Below are 22,121 nucleotides of genomic sequence, written 5' to 3'. Positions count from 1 at the left end.
TTACCTAAAACAAACTAATAACTAAATAGTGACAGTTGGTTTTCTACTCTGAAGCTTTGAGAGTGTCATCTGTATATTTAGATATGTACATGAATGTGAAATAAATATATTTTGGTAATGAAAAATGTTGTCTCTGATTTTTCACATTGATTATTTATACATTCATTTCTTTACAATCAACCTCATTTCCATAACCAATCCAGCTTTAGACTGAAATTGGACCGCCCACCTAATTAACATATGAGTAGAGAAATGAATACTGCAGAAATAAAGAAAAGCAGAATAACATAAACAAAGCTCATGTGTTTAAATGTATGAATGAATGGGTGTAAATGATCAGGTCGTGACACCACAAACCTTTGGATGGAGACATTATTCAAAAAGTGAATAATTGCTTAATGTTGAATGTGAGTTAAAAATAGAAACAGATCGGGCGGAGTTTAGCTCAGTTGGTAGAGCACCCGCCCCATGTGTTGAGGCTATAGTCCTCGCTGCAGGCGGCCCCGGTTCGAGTCCCGCGTTGGACGGCCCTATCCTGCGTGTCATTCCCCCCATCTCTGCCTCCCATTTCCTGTCACACTCTCAACTGTCCTATCGAATAAAGGCATGAAAAGCCCAAAAAATATATACTTTAAAAATAGAAACAGATCAAACAGGATTCACAACAAAGTAAGTTTTGTGGTTGAGATGAGCAATGGCAATGTGAACAAGTCACGTAAAATCCTGTAGCTACAGAACTACAGACTATTGTCTGACAACTGTGTTATTCTCTGATTTTAAAGTACTTTGTCATTATAATCATTATATTTGAGAAAGTGATTTGAGTTGAACATGTTTTCAGTGTTGAGCAAGCTACTTGTAAAAAGTAGTGAGCTAAGCTACAAGTTACTCTACATGAAATGAAGCTTCATTACACTGAAGCTACCCACCAGAGAAATGTAGCAAGCTAAATGACAAAAGTAGCTTAGCTACATCAAAGCTATTTTTTCTGTTTGTTTGTTTGTTTTTTGTTTTACATCAAACCATCATTGCCAGTCATTGCTCTCTAGTGATCAATAAAACTTGAAGTCAAACAGATCGGCAAAAAATGTTCATTTTAATAGTTTAGGCTATTTAAAAAAAAAAAAAAAATAATAATAATAATAATATTTGAGTAACAGCTTCTCCTCTTGTCTTGCCTCTTCCTGCCTAAATGCCCTTCTACACACACACACACGCACACACACGTTTGATGTTTTCTGACTTACCGGTACATTTTCAATCTTCCTGAAAAAAATGTAGAATATTTTGGAGTCATGGTTGATGAAGTTTGGCAAATATCTGAATTTTATCTCCAAAACTGAATTTTCTAGAACATTTTGAATTCTGCTCTCATGGGAACAACTGCAGCCAATGTGAGACTGGAATTTATAAACATCACATTTTCTCTTGTGAAGCAAAACACTTATCGCTAAAAACCAATCACCAACATTTCCATGCTGTCAAGATAGAATTTATGTATTATCAGATTTTTGTTTAGATGACTGAATTTCTGACATTTTGACCATTTTTGAAATCTGCCTTTACAACAGCTGCCCGGCTTTGACTCCCTGAGTCTATTTGAGAAGACACACACCAGGTTTCACTCACAGACAATTAGCTGAGTGAGTTAATAGCCGGTTCTTGGTGTCAGAGGATGTGGGTTCAAGACCCATGGAGGGAGTTGATGATAACACATCAAAATACCAGATGGTCTTTGTGAAACAAATGTACAGAATCTTACCTCAAAAACTGACTTTTCTTTTTACTGTGGTTTCAAATCTGCCTGCGAGACAGTGAATGACTTACTCAATTTGTGAAGCCACCATCAAACTGCCACTTGCCAATTAGCTCAGTGTGATAGACAACGGTCTTTGGTTCTAGAAGTTGTGGGTTAAATCCTCAACTGATGCAAATTGAACATTATATGGTCAACTGTCCTGTCTTCCTATTCTCCTCTTTGTTGCTCAGAATTTGCCAAAAGATAGCCCGGACCCGACCCATCGCTGCGCAGCAGCTATAATTTCTTCTTCTACCTCCTCCAAGAAACAAGATCATAATGACATATTTGGTAGAGTTGTTTATTTTGGTCTATTAATTCCTGCCAGTGTGGTTGGAGAGAATTCCTCCACTGAGTGATCATCATGATTGAGCCCAGAGACCTGTTGGACAGTTGTTGTATCTGTGACCTGGCCATCTCCACCTCCACAGGAAAATGGTCACGGACAGCCAGTGTCTGAGAGAGAAGACAAAACATCGTCTCATTGTGATAGTACTTGTTTGTGGTCCAGCTAGATGAAAAAAATTGCACCGCTACTTAGAAACATAGGCTACCACTTGTATTTGTTTTTTGTTGACTTAAAAAAAAAACACACACATATATATATATACAGTATATATATATATATATATATATATATATATATATATATATATATATATATATATATATATACTGTATATATATTGGAGAACTCTGATGGAAACCATACCGACACCTCCTTCTCCAGAGGATGTCACACACGTAGCCACGCCCAACAGTGATGTCACTCTGCACTGAACACACCCTGTTAAATGATCCATCAGACTGAACATGTGTCCTTTATAAACGAAGCCAACTCTACCATAAAGGTTCAAGCTGGAGCTCCTTTTACCAGCTCTGGGCTGAGACGCAGGTCCTCCATGTAGTCGTACGCTGCAGCACTCTTCTGCACCATGCCCTTCATCATGTCACTGGTGACCACAATCCTGCAAACGCACTGATAGATCTGAAAAAGGTGTAAATATTTTGGGTGTACGCCATTTTCGTCTTTTCGCCGTACGCAAAAATGTAGTAGCAGTTTTACACCCTCTTTGATAAATGAGGCCCCAGGTGGATGTTGAAGAGCCACATGTAGCACGGAGGTGGAGGGTTACATCACCAGTCAGAGACCAGACAACACCTCACCATTAAAACATCTGTATTAAGGAGAAACAGCAGAGGGAGCAGTTGGACTTTATTTGTTAGGATCCCCATTAGCTGCACTCTAGAGCACCGCTAGTCTTCCTAGGGTCCACATTTAAAACCAGTACATTTAAACATACATTTACAATCACAACATGAAAAAGACAAGTCAACAAAAATTGACATTAAATATGTACAATCGGATTGTCATCTACATCAAAGAACGTATGTAAGATACTCCAGTGCACAGTGATTATGAAATAAAATAAAATAGAATCAAAGGGTAAAACAAATCAAAATGACAACAAGAAAAACTGCCTGTCTGGTGGCATATGTATATAAATCATGGCTGTGTTTAAGCTGATTGTATTGGTATAAAGGTGTTTTGAAGTGTAATGTTTTCCATATTGAGAGAAGTAAAGCAGCATTGACTCTGTCCTCAACTTTTAACCGTTGTAGACAGGACAGGAGACTCTCAGGATGGGACACAGAGGCCATCTGTCGTTCACTGAGTCTCTAGCAGAAGGCGCTTCAAATTTACATCTAATCCTCACCTTTATATATTTTATACATTTAAAAAAAATCTATTCCTCCTTTCCCCCAACTTCTACATTCATCTATTTTATTATTTATGTCAATTTATTCTTATTGGCACTCGTATGCCTCCATACAATACTAATACAGCTTTAGTCTGTCTGCACTCATTTCACACATACTTTTAATTTGAATGCAACAAATTTCCATAACACAGTGACACACACTCCAACATTTCCCATGTCTTAAACTATCAAAATGAAAATGACGACGGCTCCTTTAATAGCAGTAAGTGCCTGGGAATCAACCACCAGCAGTTACAGTGATAATCCAACACCACATGCCCACATAATACTTTTGCTTTCGTTTTGTTAAGACATGAAAACATGTTCAATGGCATTTTCACTTTCAGTGTCTATTCTGGGGGTGTTGCATGTCATTCCCCCAGTCTCTCTGCCTCCCTGTCTTCACTGTCCGCTCTAATAAGACATAAAATCCCCCCAAAGTCTAACCTTTCTGACTGTATGGGATGTTACAGACACAACTGGCTAGACCGAAACACACTGCGGAGAAGCAGGTTAAGATGAATTAACGTCTAGCTCCTTAAATAGCAGCCTGGGAATCAACCACCAGCAGTTACAGTGATAATCCAACACCACATGCCCACACAATACTTTTGCTTTCGTTTTGTTAAGACATGAAAACATGTTCAATGGCACATTTATTACTGTATTTTCCATGAGCATATGAAGTATCTAAGTTATTATAACATAAACTACTACAAACAGTATTCATTTGTGAATAACTAGACAGGAATTCTTACTTCAGGATGTAGTTGTTTTTTTAAGGACCTCCTGCTTGTTAAGGTTAGAGGACTTATTACTTATATCATTATGGAAACCAAGTGAGCTAGACTTTGGAGTTGGAAAAAGCCACTGGATACCACATCTCAAGGTTACTATGGTTTCCAGCTACAGCAGCTGCTGCTCCTAACATTCTGCACATGATGGAGTTGATGTCACAATATAACAATAATTTACTCTACAAGTCTGCTTCATATTTGTGCAACCAATTGTAAATGTTCTCTCCCACCATCACCGAGATTCTTTTTTTATTCTTCACTCTGATGCTTATAGACATTGTATTCACTCTGTAGTAGCAGCTGAGTCAATGATCTCTTGATCTATAGCCAGAGAGACTCAAGAAATAACTGATCAATAACAATAGTAAATAAATCAATAAATAATTATCAGTAAAATCATGTTATAATGTGTGGTCTGTGGTGTTGTATTTAACTACAGAGACAACTGAACAAGTCTGATTCACTCACTGTATTGTATTGCTTGTTTTAAAATGTTAGAAGTTGAGAATGTCCACACCCAGAGAAAGACTGACTTTACTTAAAGTTTGAGATTTACAGCACACACACACACACACACACACACACACACACACACACACACACACACACACACACACACAGAGAGAGAGAGAGAGAACAACAACAGTTGACATCAGGTTTTCTTTTTAATCATCATGACACATTACAGCTGAAATCCCATTCACAGCTTCTCCAACACAGAGGTCAAGCCATTCGAGCTTCTGCTTCATGTTTAGCAGAGTACAACAGCTACTGAACGTTTTTGGAAAACACTTCTTCAGTCACCGACATCTCAGTGTAAATGCGCCTAGGTTTTGAGGTTTGAGCCTTATCGCTCTTGTCGTCACTTACAACAACCTTCATAAAAGGTTGGAAAGAGTCTGACATTGTAGCTGAGATGGTAATCCCATGTATGTTGAGACTGATACAAGAATTAGCATTTTCTCTTTTACAATCGTTGCTAATGTTGTCGCTCATGTGATTAAACAGCTGATCATCACACCCTGTGCTCTCTTCAAAGATTCCCACTGCAAACCAGTTAGAGTACAGGTTGAAGTCGTAGGGCACGGAGAACGTGACAGACATTTGCTTGGAGGTCTCCTTTGTAGACCTGTTGCAGATCTTGTAGGTGAAGATGCCAACAGCTCCCCGAGCCGTGTGGGCAGTCTTCTGGAACAGCAGGTGTACAGGTTCAGAGCCTTCGATCGTGGGTGGCAGCATCTTAGCACAAGAACCACTTTTCATGTGCACCCTAGAAAGAGTGAAAAACATGAATACATTGAATATACAGTATATATACATGGACAACCAATGTAAGACAGCAAAAACACAGTTACCTGGGGTTAGACAGGATGTACTCTGAGCATTTATTTTCAATCTCAACAGAGCACTCACGGTGTGTGTTCACTGCCCCCATTTTGGATTATAACTCTGCAGTGAAACAACTTGTTTAACAATCAAAATAATCTTCATTCAAGCAGTAGAAATGTATTAGTAAATTGAGCTTAGAGTAGTCTAGTCAGAGTAAGAGGTTATCTGAATCTTTCTAAAATGTAGACTTACCCTGGAAGAACACCTGAAGGACGGTGAAGCTCTGGCTGTCACTGGCTGTGATCTCCTTATAAAGGAGATGGAGGAAAGATGATAACAGCTGGGGGGGCAGGACCCTCCCTCCATTATGCGGAAACCATTCCGGGGGGGGGGGCAGTATTGAGCATATGAAGTAGCAGCAGTATTTGTCCATATAATGGTTGTCAATGGATACCAACTGTCTTCGTAACAAAAAGACACACCAAAAAACATCCAAATACCTCCATACTGCTCGTCTGTAATGTCCCTCTGGTATTGAAGCCCTGACATGAGAAATTGTTCCATAAAAATTAAATAAGTCTATATTTTAAGCTTGTTTGTAGCGGAAGCTCCCAGTGTCTCAGTTCACTGCTCTTCCTGTGTCATGTCGGGGCTTCAATACAAGAGGGACATTACAGACGAGCAGTATGGAGGTATTTGGATGTTTTTTGGTGTGTCTTTTTGGATGAAGAAAGTTGGTATCCATTGACAACCATTATATGGACAAATACTGCTGCGCGGACCCCCCCGTAACTCAGAGAAGGAACGGAGGACTCTGAAACTTCTCACAGCTCTTAGTCCACATGAGGGTGAGTAGATAAAGAGTGAAATTTGAATTTTGGGTGAACTATCCCTTTAACATAGCCAGAAGCAGTGATTACCAGTTCAATTCCAGACTGAGACGATCTTGACTCCTAGTCATTTCCCCCAGCCTCTCTCTCTCTCTCTCTCTCTCTACACTGTCCAATCTATTAAAGACATAAAATGTCACAAATGAACCAAGATCAGAGGTCATTTCTTATCAATAACACGTAGTCACAAACGGCCACATTTTGCTTTAACTGTTTTCTTTTTGGTTCTAAGACTGAGGTATCAGAGTATTGCTATGTTGGCTCAGAAAGACTGGTGTCAAGTCACCTTTGAAACATGTTCAATGGCATTTTCACTTTCAGTGTCTATTCTGGGGGTGTTGCATGTCATTCCCCCAGTCTCTCTGCCTCCCTGTCTTCACTGTCCGCTCTAATAAGACATAAAATCCCCCCAAAGTCTAACCTTTCTGACTGTATGGGATGTTACAGACACAACTGGCTAGACCGAAACACACTGCAGAGAAGCAGGTTAAGAGAGATGGGAATGTTTCGAATAATAGCTGTCATGATAGGAGCTTTTTTCATAATACAAAGACAGACTATCCATCCCAATCTTCCCTACTCTTTCAAATGAACATGAAGTTATTGTCTATATTAATACTGAACAAATCAAAGTCTCAGGAGGTAATGTTTGGCAATACAGGCTCTCTTGAACCTCTGGGTCCTGCAGTGCGGTGAGATCAGAGTTGGGTATCGGCCGCTGCACAAACACCATCACTGACCCTTTCACAATGTGTCACGTCAAAAGGGTTAATTTTGAACCTGCTCTTTACACAGAATGCAAACAAACAATATTCATTTCATGCATAACAACTTAGGAAGACTTTTCTTTTCATTTGTAACAGTTCACTCTCTGTAGTGAACATTTGTTCATCATAAAAATCATATCTGAATCAAACCAAAAGGCCACTGATGCACAACAGTTAAAAAAAAACTGAGTCTCCAGCAGAGGGTGCTTCAACAAGTGGACACATTGTCCAACATTTTCTACGTCTTAAATAGCAGCCTGGAAATCAACCACCAGCAGCTACAGTGATAATCCAACACCACATGCCCACACAATACTTTTACTTTCTCTTTGTTAAGACATGAAAACATGTTCAATGGCACATTTATTTATTGTTGTTGTTGTTTTTTTGTTTTGTTTTTTTTTTAGAAAAAAAAGGACCTCCCAGATAATTAGGCTGGAGGACTTATTGGACTTATTTCATTGTGGAAATTAAAAACCAAGTGACTGAGCATTTTTCAATAATTGTTTTTTCAATGTTATCCATTATAGACAGTTATATAATATATTCCTTGTATTATTGAATAAAATTGCCCAACAAAGTATCAAACTGTGTTGCACCACTTCTGTCATATCCTCTTTGTATATATTTTTTCATAAAAGATAAACCAAGATCAGAAGTATTTTTTCTATCAAGAACTCAGCAGCCACATTTTGCTTTTACTGTTTTCCTTTTGTTTTAAGGTATCAGAGTAGTGATACACTGGCTCATAACATGTCAACATGTTCAATGACACGTCTGGAGAGACAGGCAGGACTGTAACTGTTGGTATGAGGGACAGAAACAGCTGTGAAACTACAGATGAACTTGAACTGACTGAGGTGCATTGGAGTCAGAAAAAGCCACCGGACCAAAGACCTTTTCCTAACTAGAAAGCTACTGTAAGCTTCAGACTCAGGTCAGAAGAACGGCTCATAAAGGAAAGTTGATCCGTACATCAGACATCCATAAGTATTTATAATATTGAACACTGGCTCCATAGCTAAGTCATCAAAAGAATGAATTTCAACACTGCTGTCATTAATATTTTGTGAATTTGAAAACAGCTATAGTTTGTGCAGTTTGCAGTGGCTGGACTTGTTGGAGGTCTTTGTTTCCTTTTTTCAGTGGTAAATTTTAGTTTGTAAATTTTGTACAGAATATCACCACCTTGTGGTCTGTATTTGCAACTTCTCACATTTTTTGCCCCAGCTGCAGCACCCCCCCTACCTAGTACCTTCTGGTCTTCTTAATATTGTTGTTTCTGATGGGTGCACATCTCAAGTCTATCACTTCCTGGGAAAAGTTCCTTGTTAATCCCAGTCTGCCATGTGGTGCGGTGTCCTCCTGAGTACCAGATCTCCCTCCTAGAGAGGGACAGTTTAGATCTCAGCTCCAGTAAGTAGTACTCCTTTGTCAGTGAGAAGGCGCTGGCTTTGTTCACCTTTTCCACTTGGTTTTCTTGGTCTTGACATAAAGATGACCTACGAGGTCCACTCCAACAGTCTCAAAGGGAGGTGTGTCAGTCTGATCTCTTAGTGGGGTGCTGTTGTCTGGATGCAATGACTCCCTCTACCATTTGTCGAGCTTGAGGAATTCAATACTTGTCTTAGTTCTCTCTCTTACTAAGCTGTCTCTCTCATACCTGAACGCATCACTTGGTTATAACATCATCTGATCAACATTTCAGAGTCTGTGGTTTGAAGGCAGGATGTTTGGACAGCCCAGCAAAGCCCATGACAGTCTTCCTCCCAGACAAATCAAACCTAGAAACAGCTTCAGGTCTGGAGTCTCTATGAATGTCTTTTCCTGCTCTTTATTCTCCATTCTCCCTCTGAAAACCTTGATTTTGCGCCTCCAAAATCCAGTATCCTGTCTTTCAGCTTCAGCCAACTCCTCTGCTGCCCGCTGTCAGCTCTCATCTTGTTTCCTCTCACTTGAGCGAGAGTTGTACATGAATCTTCTACTCCATGCTGTGACTTTGAGTACTGTTTTCAGCTTACTGTAGTTTTACAGCACAGATCTGCCTGTCTGTTCCGTGTTAGAGAACTGGACTGTGTCCATAAGCTCGGTTACATGCTGCTATTCAGACATGCCGCTATTTCGACATTGACTTCTAATTGTCGGAATAGCGGCATTAACATTATTTTTTAAGCATCCCACTATTCCGACATTTTTTTTTTTCATTGTCGGAGTAGCGGCACTTTACTATTTTTCAAACATTCCGCTTTTCCGACATTGATTGATTACGTTATAGTCAGACGTGTCCTTCTGATTTATTTTTATTTTTTCATCTGAGACACTGTTTCTCATACACAAATACATAGGCCTATTAGAGAAGAAAAAACAAACCCTCCAAGTTTAAAAACACACAGCACACAGCAGCGCACACTGATCTGCAGCTACTGAGACTGTTATTATTCTGTCACCTGAGTTTATCCTGCTGCTTTACATCGTTTTAACATAGGTAAAAGAAGAAAAAAATATTGTCTGGAATAAAGGGGCAGATTACATAAGATTATTCTTTTTTCTGCTCCCTTTTGTTGAGATTTGGGAGGTTTTTGCCTGATTTATTGCCCGATGCCATGTATCTAGCTTTCTCTCCCCTCCCTCCGCCCGTTGTCTTCGTTGTCACTTTGTTGTCGCTCCACAGAGCGCACATGGCTAATTAATATGCACGTGCTGACCATATGGTTGTCTAGGCATTCCGGGACGGAGGTGTGTTCACGTGCGCAACTGCGCACCATTCTTGGATCCAGTTATCAAAGTTGAGGTGCAGAGTTGTGCACGCACAGTTTGATAGATCTGAAAAAGGTGTAAATATTTTGGGCTGTCTTTTCTCCGTAGGCCTAAGCAAAACATTTAGTAGCAGCAGTTTTACACTGCTTACTTACAGTTTTGATAAATGAGGCCCCAGGCCATAAGCCCAGAGCCCAGACGCTCACAGCTGCAGCTCCGCGGCTCATCCGCGGCGCTGTCCGTGGTGCTGAAGGTCACAGGTTAACTTGACAAACAAACTGCAGCATAGTTCTGTTTGTTTATCATGTGTGTCAGTTTTGTTTGTGACTTGATAGTTGAGTTGTTGAGATTAAGAACATCACTCCCTCATCAAACCAGTGATAGACATGCTGAAAAGAAAAGAGAGAGAGAGAGACGCGCCTGGGTATCGCAGCTGTAAAAAAATAAAAATAAAATAAAAATAAAAAAGACGTGTCGGAATAGCGATATCAAAAAGTGTCGGACTACCGGCATGTCTAGATAGAGGGATGTCGTAATAGCGGGATGTCTAAATAGTGACATGTCGGAATAGCGGGATGTCTGAATAGCGGGCGGACCCCCATAAGCTCAGCCTTTACCTCCTTTAATTGCTTCATCGCTGAACTCAGATATTCCCTGACCACCAAAGCTCCTCTTCCTGCAGCCTTGTGACTGTCTGGCCTCTTGTAGTAGCAACTGCCTGGAAATTTTACATTCTTCTGCTTTTTAACATGAGAACATGTTTGATGGCACGTTTATTACTGTAATTTCCTCTGTGTACAGACAATAAGCATTTGAAGTGTTGAAGTGATCCAATAAAGAATTCATTTGTGATAAAGGAGTTAGAAAACACTCATATACAGTGGGTACAGAAAATATTCAGACTTTTAATTGTCGGTGCAAGCTATTTTTAGAACGGCGGAGCAGAGCTGCGAGCTGCTCAGAGCTACGCTCTTGGTTTCCCTCATTAAATACACAATCCAACAACTCCACAACGCTCTGGTGGACAAGTTGTGAGCTGCACATTCACCACACTATGAGATAATAACACAACGTTACCAGACAGAGTTGTTTTAGAGGGAAATTCATGCAAAACCGCTGATGCACGTTCCTGTCGAGGGCAGTTTCTGCATTTGCCTCGAAAAAAACTCTGTCTCATAACGTTGTGTTATTATCTCATAGCGTGGTGAATGTGCAGGTCACAACTTGTCCACCAGAGCGTTGTGGAGTTGTTGGATTGTGTATTTGATGAGTTTGATGAGGGAAACCAGGAAATCCCATGAGCCTCCGTAGCGTAGCTCTGAACAGCTCACGGCTCTGCTCCGCCGTTCTAAAAATAACTTGCACCGACAGTTAACCCATTAAGACTGAGGTCGCCTGAAAAAAACACCCTTTAAACCTAAACATTGTTTGTAAACAGCCCCCCAACACCTGAGGGTTTTCTGAAAAATTGGGCCTATTCCATAATTCAGAAAAAATGTTTTTTCTCAGCTCCTGTAGCACATAGCCACAAACATGAAATAAAAAGCATTCAATAGTTTACAATCTTGGCTTTAAATAGAAAGCATTGCCTTTGCCCCAAAGATCATTCAACATTTTTAAAAATGCACTTTAACCAGAAAAAAAAACTTTTTTCTTTCTTTTTTATTTATTTGTTTGTTTATTTATTTGAGGGACAGTGTACATTAATGTGTACAGGTTGAACATGGCAATGAGACCTATTAAAGGTGGCAATTTACATTAAGACAAATGCACGATATTTACAACAGCAACATTACACTTTGACCCCCACCCCATGCACAAACACCCTCCAATCCACAACCAGTACCTACTCCCTTTACCCCTCAACCACACAGTAATGTAGTACACATCCCCCATTCAGACAGGGGAATATTCATATCAACAACAAGAACGACAAGTACATATCAAATTACAATTAATTAATTAAGCCATGCACCACAGGGGATTCAGGGACTATAGAAAGTATAGGTTTGTCATGTACCATAGATATTTGATTGTTTTTTGAGTGTTTGTTGTGGTTGAAAAAATTGCCCCCATAGGTTAGCGTTGTGGCTATCCCTAGCGCCGTCTAGCCATGGTGTAACTCCGGTTTGCCTGCATCAATTTTAGTCACGTTTTTTGCTCCTCCAACACTGGGTGACCATCAGGACAACGATTTAGGGGTCAAAAATGACCGGAATTCTCCTTTAAGGCTACAAAAATAATCTGCTGCACTTATAGTTTCTCAGAGCACAGTGGCCTCCATCAGTCTGACATGGAAGACGTTCGGGTCAACCAGGGTTCATAGAGCTGCAGCCGTCGGCCAAACTGAACACTTAGGGGAGAAGAGTCTTGGTTAGAGAGGTAACTAAGAACCTCATGTGTGGAGAAAGTTCCACAAAGTCAAATATCACCGAAGCCCTGTACCAATCTGGGCTGTGTGGCAGTGGCCCCACAAAAGCCTCTCCTCAGTGCCAGACACAGACACACAAGGCTGCATAGAGTTTGCAAACAACCACCTAAAGGCTGTGTGTAATTCTATGCAGCCTTTTGTGTGTCTTAGTCTTTATGCTGTCATTATGGGGTGGTAAGAGTAGATTGAAGAGGAAAAAAAATATTTTATTGACTTTAACATAAAGCTGCAACATAACAAATGGTGAAAAATTGAATTCCTGAATACTTTGTGGGTCGTATGAGGGTTAAAAAAAACTACATATGTGATTGTAAAGAAGGTATTGGAGGACTTGTTCCTTCATTCATCATGGGAATTTCTAACAAAGCATTAATCAACAGGCTACTCAGCAGCACTTCTATCACATGTCACGTGGACATTTCTCATAAAAGTCACATTTACCAGTAACAGTCACATTGTGGCTTTAACTGTTTTACTTTTGTTTTGTGGCTGAGGTGTAAAGCTGGCTCAGACAGATTGGTGTCAAATCATCTATAAAACATGTTCAATGACACGTCTCTTACTTTCATTTTAATGAGAGACACGCACAGGGACTGTAAAGTTGTGTTAAGAAACAACTTTCCTGACTAGAAAGTGAAAGGCTTGTTGAGTGGAGGGAGGTCCTGTGTGTTTATTTCCTGACCACCGTCTCTTTATAAGAAGATGGCTACAAGTCTGCAGCCAGAGCTCCAGTCCATCTTCAGCCGTCTTCTTCCAGGGTAAGAACACTTTATCAAGTTGAAATACTGGAATCAGCTCCAACACTGGGGAGCTCAAATTTTTTGCATCTGTCTTCCTCAGGGCTTGTGTTGTGTTTTGTGCTGTGTTTGTATGTCTGAACAAATGATCTTTTCCTGCAGCTGCAATGCCACATAAAGGAAAATTTGGGTCTCATGCCATGGACGGAGCTACTCAAATAGCTACTCACATTGCTGGGGTCCTTCCAACACACCGTCAGTGCTCCATTAAGATTACTAATAAATGCTCAGGCTACATCCTGTCCAACCCCAGGTTAGTGCGTTTTTTTCTGTCCAATATTAAAATAGTTATTCATATATATATATATCCAAAGAATTGGACCCAAGATTGAACCTTGGGGGACACCTGTGATGAGATCTTTAAAAGTAGATTTTGTATTTTGTATTTTAACACACTGGGATCAGGTAGTGGGGTATGATTAAACCAGTTGGAAGTAAACTGAGAAAAATGTAATTGATCAAATTTAGACTGAAGGATATTATGGTTAACAGTATGGAAGGATTTTCGAAGATCTAAAAGAACTGCACCAACCACACCCCCTCTGTCCATTAGAGACTTAACCCTTTCAATTAAATAGACAGTTGCCGTCTCTGTTGAGTGGTGGGCTCTAAAGTCATGTTGCATGGGATGAATTGGAGCTGGCTGAGGTTAAGATGAGAAATTAATTGGTCTGCTGCTAATTTTTCGATAACCTTGGACATGACAGGGAGGATGCTTATGGGTCTGTAGTTTGAAACTGAGTGGGGGCCGGCACCTTTAGAAATGGGGACAACAGCTGCCGGCTTCCAGTAGGCCTACTCTGGGAAATACCCAGGCCCTGGGTGAATGAGATATTCACAATGTGGGTAATGGGTTTGGTCAGTGAAGAGGCAAGATCCTTTATCATAGATGAGCCCATTTCATACACATCTATTGACCACATATGCTATATATATATATATATATATATATACATATATACATATATATATATATATATATATATATAGCATTGGAGGACTGAATATATATATTCAATGTATTTTAATGCTTTTTCACTGTTTCTAGTGTACACATAGAGAGAGGATATTGTGCCGAGGTGCTGTCACCCACGGTCGAAGGTCCTGAACCTGCTACTGCTCTGTTCAGCAAGACTTCAGACGCGGCTTGTGGATCTGTCGGCGTCTTCACCTACGATGTCTGCGACAGGTCTACGAAGACGTCCACCAAGAAGAAAATAGCGGTCATGTTCTCCGTGCCCTACGACTACAACCTGTATTCAAACTGGTTTGCAGTGGGAATCTTTGACGAGAGCACAGAGTGTAATGGTCAGCTGTTTAATCTCATGTACTACAACACAGACGCAACTTTTACCAGAGAAAAAGCCGGCTCTTGTATCATTCACAAGACAGATCAATTTACCATCTCAGCTACAATGTCAGACTCTTACCAACCTGACATGAAGGTTGAAGTAAGTGGGGGCTGAAATAAGTGCAAACCTGCCTACTTCATACCATAACAGTCTTTTGACCATGTGCTTTGCTTTTGGATGTTCGGTTTTTTTTGTGTAATGTTTAAAGACTTCTCTCTGCTGAGCTTTATTGGCTTCATGGTGGCTTCAGAGCAGCTATTATTGTGATGTCAGCTGTAATGTCTCATCATGATGATAACAACCCTGATGCAAACTGTTTTTGTGTGTGCGCTGTAATTCTCAAAATTTCAGTAAACCTTTAAAATCAATCTTCTGCTTCTCAATTTTTAAAATTTTTTGAAACAAGCAATACAATACGGGTCACACGTGTTCAGATGTCAGTGTAGCCTACTTGATTATATATGCATATTTGATAACGCAAATGAAAATAAGCAACTTGTTTGACATTTATGGTAAAATACAGACTGATTCCTTCCAAAGGTGAGAAAATCTGCTTACTGCTGCCAAATTTACAGATCAAATCTGCTTTTTGCAAGTTTGGATATGATATTTTGGTATTTAGGGGTCAAAAATGACCGGAATTCTCCTTTAAGGCTACAAAAATAATCTGCTGCACTTATAGTTTCTAAGAGCACAGTGGCCTCCATCAGTCTGACATGGAAGACGTTCGGGTCAACCAGGGTTCATAGAGCTGCAGCCGTCGGTCAAACTGAACAGTGGGGAGAAGAGTCTTGGTTAGAGAGGTAACTAAGAACCTCATGTGTGGAGAAAGTTCCAGAAAGTCAAATATCACTGAAGCCCTGTACCAATCTGGGCTGTATGGCAGTGGCCCCACAAAAGCTTCTCCTCAGTGCCAGACACAGACACACAAGGCTGCATAGAGTTGGCAAACAACCACCTAAAGGCTGTGTGTAATTCTATGCAGCCTTTTGTGTGTCTAAGGGCTCTATTTTCGTGAACTAGGTGCAGACGGGGCGAGTCTGCCCTGCGCCTCGCCTTCGCTTCGCCAACGAGGCGTGTCCAGGAGCAGTTTGCAGTTTTCCTTGGAAGCGCAGCGGGGCGCATCCCGCCTACTTCCCTCCCACCGGCGCAAATGGCATAGAGGGAGGAGAGAAGGCGTGGAGTGGGTTTGACACAGCCGAGTCAGATCTTCACCAATCAAATGAGCTCCTCTCCTCGCCTTTAAATCGACGTTTGATTTCACCGTGGAAGAGGGAGGCAATTGACTTGGTGCGCACATGTCACCAAGACCTCACAGGCAGGTTTCCACAGTTCCAGGCACATTTAAATGCAATTAATAATCACAATAATCAGCACATACACGTACTGTATATCTATATCGATTGTCCCGTCACACTGATGACAGATCAAAGGCTGTCGGCATCAGCCTGACTGAATTAACACAGATGAAAGATGAGGATGGATTACTGCTGTTGTGTGTTGTTTTCAATAAAACTTTATTTTTTGGAGATATGTCTGTTTTGTTACATCTCAAAGTCACTCAACTTTGGTTTGACTGATATCACCTTATGGAAATAAAAAATAAAAAATGAAGATTCTAGAATTAAAAAAAAAACGGAGTTATCTGCTTTTGCAAATTAACTCTTCATTTATTTATTTACTTATTGATTTATTGAGCCGCATCGTCACGCGACCATAACAAATAAAACTGAAAACAAATAAACTATCATCTGTCAGAGCAAGTGAGACGGCAGGAAACTGATGTTCTGGTCCGGTCCAAGCTGGCAGTGTCCGGTCGCGCGAACAGACCTCACGGGCTGATGATGCAAAAGTAGTCTGGGAGGGAGGAGGGAGGAGGAGGGAGCAGGTCTATCTATCTATCTAACCTATATTTAAACACGTGTGCACAGATCACAACATAAACAAACGCATCACGGAGCGTCTCTCTTTTTCTTTTTTCTTTAGAATTTACCTGAGATGGAGATGTGAATATCTGCTCACTATGATGCCGAGGCTGATTGTGGTTTGCTGTGAGAGATGATAGTTTATTTGTTTTCAGTTTTATTTGTTATGGTCGCGTGACGATGCGGCGCTGGCCCGCTAATAAATCAATAAGTAAATAAATAAATAAATAGCTGATCATCTGCAACAGCACAGTGTGTAGTGTCAACACCTGCTCTTGGGACATCCACGGCTGTCTCAGTCCCTCCCTGGTTTCATCTGTGTTAATTCAGTCAGGATGAGTTTCCATTACGCAAGCCTTTGGTCTGCCATCAGTGTGACGGGACAATCTATATAGATATAGGTGTATGTGCTGATTCAGATACAATAAATAGGGGTTATTGTGATGATGATTATTATTATTATTATTATTAATTGCATTTAAATGTGCCTGGAAGTGTGGAAATCTGCCTGTGAGGTCTTGGTGACGTGTCTGCACTGCGCGCTGGGCAGTCAAATTGCCACTGCGCTGGCTGCGCTTCGCCTTGCGCTGAGATTAGACCAGGTTGGAGCTGGCGAGCTTTCGGCGCACTCTCCGCGCGGTCTATCTGCAACAAATTGTCACTGCACCACGGCGAATCTGTCGACACCTCCCCCTGCTGCGCGACCACTCCCATCTCGGCGCACAGCAGTCTACCAATTTACCGAATCCGCTGCGCACCTTGTTGCACTGGAGGAAAATGCCACTGCGCCGGCTGCGTCAGGGCTCGCTTCACTGCGCCCCCATGAGTTGCGCCAGGAAAATAGGGCCCTTTATAGTCTTTATGCTGTCATTATGGGGTGGTAAGAGTAGATTGAAGAGGAAAAAAATTATTTTATTGACTTAAACATAAAGCTGCAACATAACAAATAATGAAAAATTGAATTCCTGAATACTTTGTAGGTCGCATGAGGGTTTTAAAAAAACTACATGTGATTGTAAAGAAGGTATTGGAGGACTTGTTCCTTCATTCATCATGGGAATTTCTAACAAAGCATTAATCAGCAGGCTACTCAGCAGCACTTCTATCACATGTCACGTGGACATTTCTCATAAAAGTCACATTTACCAGTAACAGTCACATTGTGGCTTTAACTGTTTTACTTTTGTTTTGTGGCTGAGGTGTAAAGCTGGCTCAGACAGATTGGTGTCAAATCATCTATAAAACATGTTCAATGACACGTCTCTTACTTTCATTTTAATGAGAGACACGCACAGGGACTGTAAAGTTGTGTTAAGAAACAACTTTCCTGACTAGAAAGTGAAAGGCTTGTTGAGTGGAGGGAGGTCCTGTGTGTTTATTTCCTGACCACCATCTCTTTATAAGAAGATGGCTACAAGTCTGCAGCCAGAGCTCCAGTCCATCTTCAGCCGTCTTCTTCCAGGGTAAGAAAACTTTATCAAGTTGAAATACTGGAATCAGCTCCAACACTGGGGAGCTCAAATTTTTTGCATCGGTCTTCCTCAGGGCTTGTGTTGTGTTTTGTGCTGTGTTTGTATGTCTGAACAAATTATCTTTTCCTGCAGCTGCAATGCCACATAAAGGCCAGGCAAGGCCAAGCAAGCCAAGGCAAGGCAATTTTATTTGTATAGCCCGTTTTTACCACCAGTTTGTCTCAAAGGGCTTTACATGGCATCCTAACAACATCCTCTGTCCTTAGACCCAAAGATCCACCGAGGAACCCCAGGGAAAACCCTGCATCTGTATTTAAAAACCAAGTAGGGACTCATGCCATGGACGGAGCTACTCAAATAGCTACTCACATTGCTGGGGTCCTTCCAACACACCGTCAGTGCTCCGTTCAGATTACTAATAAATGCTCAGGCTACATCCTGTCCAACCCCAGGTAAGTGCGTTTTTTTCTGTCCAATATTAAAATAATTATTCATATATTAGGGGTGGGAGAAAAAATCAATTCACATAAATATCGCAATATCTTTTTGACGATTTTTAAATTGATTTTTCTTTTCAAAATCGATTTTTTAAAAATGTTTTTGTTGAAATTCTTTTCTTTTTATAATTTTTTTTAAATATTGTGCAATGTGCCTTTGTTAGCCTTTTTTTTTACATACAGAGAGTACAGGTTTTGAAAAGGGTTTAAGTTCACTTTATAATGGATTATGTATGGATAGAATTGCAATTTCAATCGAATCGGCATCCAAAAAATCGTAGAAGAATCGAATCGGGAGAAAAGCATATCATCCCAGCCCTAATACTGTATATATTTTTTTCAATGTATTAATGCTTTATCACTGTTTTCACTTTTCTAGTGTACACATAAATAGCGGATATTGTGCCAAGGTGCCGTCACCCACGATCGAAGATACTAAATCTGCTACTGCTCTGTTCAGCAAGACTTCAGACGCGGCTTGTGGATCTGTCGGCGTCTTCACCTACGATGTCTGCGACAGGTCTACGAAGACGTCCACCAAGAAGAAAATAGCGGTCATGTTCTCCGTGCCCTACGACTACAACCTGTATTCAAACTGGTTTGCAGTGGGAATCTTTGACGAGAGCACAGAGTGTAATGATCAGCTGTTTAATCTCATGTACTACAACACAGACGCAACTTTTACCAGAGAAAAAGGCGGCTCTTGTATCACTCACAAGACAGATCCATTTACCATCTCAGCTACAATGTCAGACTCTTACCAACCTGACATGAATGTTGAAGTAAGTGGGGGCTGAAATAAGTGCAAACCTGCAACAGTCTTTTGACAACATGTTTTGAATGGTTTCTATACATGTAATGTTTAAAGACTTCTCTGCTGAGCTTTATTGGCTTCATGGTGGCCTCAGAGCAGCTATTATTGTGATGTCAGCTGTAATGTCTCATGATGATAACAACCCTTATGTAATCTGTTTTTGTGTGTGTGCTGTAAATCTCAAAAAAATCAATCTTCTTCTTCTCAATTTTTTACATTTTTGGAAACCAGCAATACAATACACGTGTTCAGATGTCAGTGTAGCCTACTTGATTATATATACTGTATATGCATATTTGAGAGCCTTCTCCGTTGCCGCCCCCACCCTCTGGAATTCACTCCCCCAACCCATCAGAGACTGTACAGACCCCCACACCTTCAAATCACTTTTAAAAACCCACCTTTTTAAACTGGCTTTTAATCTATAAATTAAACTTGTGTATTTTGTTCTTGTATTTTAACGGTGATCATTTTCTGCATTGTATTTTAAATTGTGTTTTTATGTAAGCGTCTTTGAGCACTTGAAAAAGCATGTTACAAATCAAATTTATTGATAACGCAAATGAAAATAAGCAACTTGTTTGACATTTATGGTAAAATACAGACTGATTCCTTCCAAAGGTGAGAAAATCTGCTTACTGCTGCCAAATTTACAGATCAAATCTGCTTTTTGCAAGTTTGGATATGGTATTTTGGTACATGAAAGCTAACTTACCAGTCTTGCCAAGAGCTTCAGTGATTATTTACAGTACAATTTACAATACTATCTCTGTTTTGCTACTGATTTAGGGCAGACTGGATACTGCAGTGAGTCTATGTTGGAAAGTTTCATAACTGTGATCTGCTTGTTGTGGGTTTTTTTTTTTCCATATGGGTTTCATGTGACACTGAACTTGACTGAACTTTGGTTGAACCCTGGTTATTAAATTTGCAGCTTTTGACCACAGCTGGAAAGTTTGTTTCACTTTAAGGTTGAATAAAACTCCTGAACAAAGCCTACGTGTTATAAAGTGTTGTACCGCTTCCTTCTCACATCGTCTGTTGAATATTTCTCACATGCTCAAACTTAACCTCAACTTCAACATCAAGCGTAGCCTATTTCATGCAATTAGATTAAAGAAGGGCTCGTACTGATGAACCCACAAAGAAACATCACCTTATTCTGCTATTTTGATCAGAAAAACAAGGGTTTTTAGCAAAAAAGGACAGTTAAAATTGAAATTACATTCACTTTGTTGCTTCACTCTGTCTGCTGGATCTGCTGCCCCCAATACTTTATACAACATTTAGCTCGGATGTCAGACCAGATGGTTAAAGTGTTGCACCACTTCCTTCTCACGTCGTCTGTTGAATATTTTTCACACGCTCAAACTTAACCTCAACATCTAAATATTATAGAAATATACAGACCAGGGGATTTAGATGTTTAGCTTAATTAAAACACTCCTTGGGTAAACCTGTAGGCCTGACTTCATCTTTGATGATCATCATCTTTGCCGTTTCCTCCCCAAAAGACAAAAAGCCTTCCCAGACTCGTGATTGGTTGCTCTGTGACGGAGAGGATGGCGGTTTTGGATGCTGAGTGTGGATCCACTGAGTTGGATAGAGACTCAACTTTGCCAAAGTGCTGAGTTTTTCCAACAGTACATTGCTCCATGGACATCTAAAGATTGGCCAGGTCCAACCACAGGATGACAATGTCCCGACACCAGTGTACAGAACAAGGATCCCACCTGTTTGCACCAAGAGGTCAATGTTATTAGTGAAGTGATTTTTTTTGCAATTTGGTGATCCACACTACTCATTGCACTGTGAAAAACAATTTGCTAACTACAAATGTAGGCTAGAGTTGTTATTTCAGAATTTGAAATTTCCAATATCTTGCTTTTCATAGCCTACAGAAATTGAAATGCTATCCCAAATCTTTTCCAGCTTACAGGCTAGCTCATTGACAATGAACTGCTGACTGGAATGCAAAAGAAGGTGCTAATATCCTACCCCCAGTTGCACAATCAGATGGATTACAATCTACTATGCCAATGTGCCAGTGTTCCTCCTTCTTTTTAGGGTCCGGGCAGCGCAGCTGCAGCTGCCAGGACACTATTGTATTCCTAGGAATTCTTCTTTAGGGTCCGGGCAGCTAAGCTGCCGGGACACTATTGTATTCCTAGGAATTCTTCTTCTTTCTTTCTTTCTTTCTTCTTCCAAGGAAGTCATACTTCCCATGGGCGAAAACTCACCAAACTTCACAGAAACATCCGACCCCATGCCAGATTCACTCAACTCCAAGGACATGTGCCCCCCCCTCCTAGGGGGGGCACAATAAGCGTTTAAATTTAAAAACTTTAAAAATTCCTACCAAACCAACGGTAGATGCTACAGTGTTGAAACTTCACCACAATGTAGCCTCAATACTGCTGAAACTTTTGTCCACTTAAACTCATTACAAATTATGAAGTCCATCACTCTGTTTTTTTCAATAACTGTAAAACTTTTAAAATGTATCTCCTCCCACAATTTTTGCTCAATTGTCACCAAACTTGCTACAGAGCATCTCCAGACCGTCCTCCACAAAACTTGTTTCTCGGATTTTTGATTAAGCAAAAATTGAGCCTACAGTGCATGAAAACGTTTGACTGTAAACACTACTGTAAACATATACCATCAAATTCTTGCTAAATACATTTTCAAACTTCCTGAAAAAAAATTAGAATATTTTGGAGTCATGGTTA

At 40.4% G+C, this 22,121-nt stretch overlaps 1 long non-coding RNA gene across 1 annotated transcript; it reads right to left on the bottom strand.

The window, feature by feature from the left end:
* Positions 1–5,022: 5,022 nt before the first annotated feature.
* LOC146983863 (uncharacterized) lies at positions 5,023–5,979 on the bottom strand. The gene is made up of 3 exons (XR_015036367.1): positions 5,940–5,979; positions 5,714–5,807; positions 5,023–5,628 (listed from the first exon to the last, which is right to left on the bottom strand). It is a non-coding gene; the product is annotated as an uncharacterized LOC146983863 (long non-coding RNA).
* Positions 5,980–22,121: the final 16,142 nt, after the last annotated feature.

This window comes from Trachurus japonicus, chromosome 8 (assembly GCF_045865225.1).
Source record: "Trachurus japonicus isolate A0001 chromosome 8, Traja_1.0".
In the NCBI taxonomy this organism is placed as follows: Eukaryota; Metazoa; Chordata; class Actinopteri; order Carangiformes; family Carangidae; genus Trachurus; species Trachurus japonicus.
The sequence above is the reverse complement of the archived record's forward strand: the minus strand, read 5'-3'. Positions and strand labels throughout refer to the sequence as shown.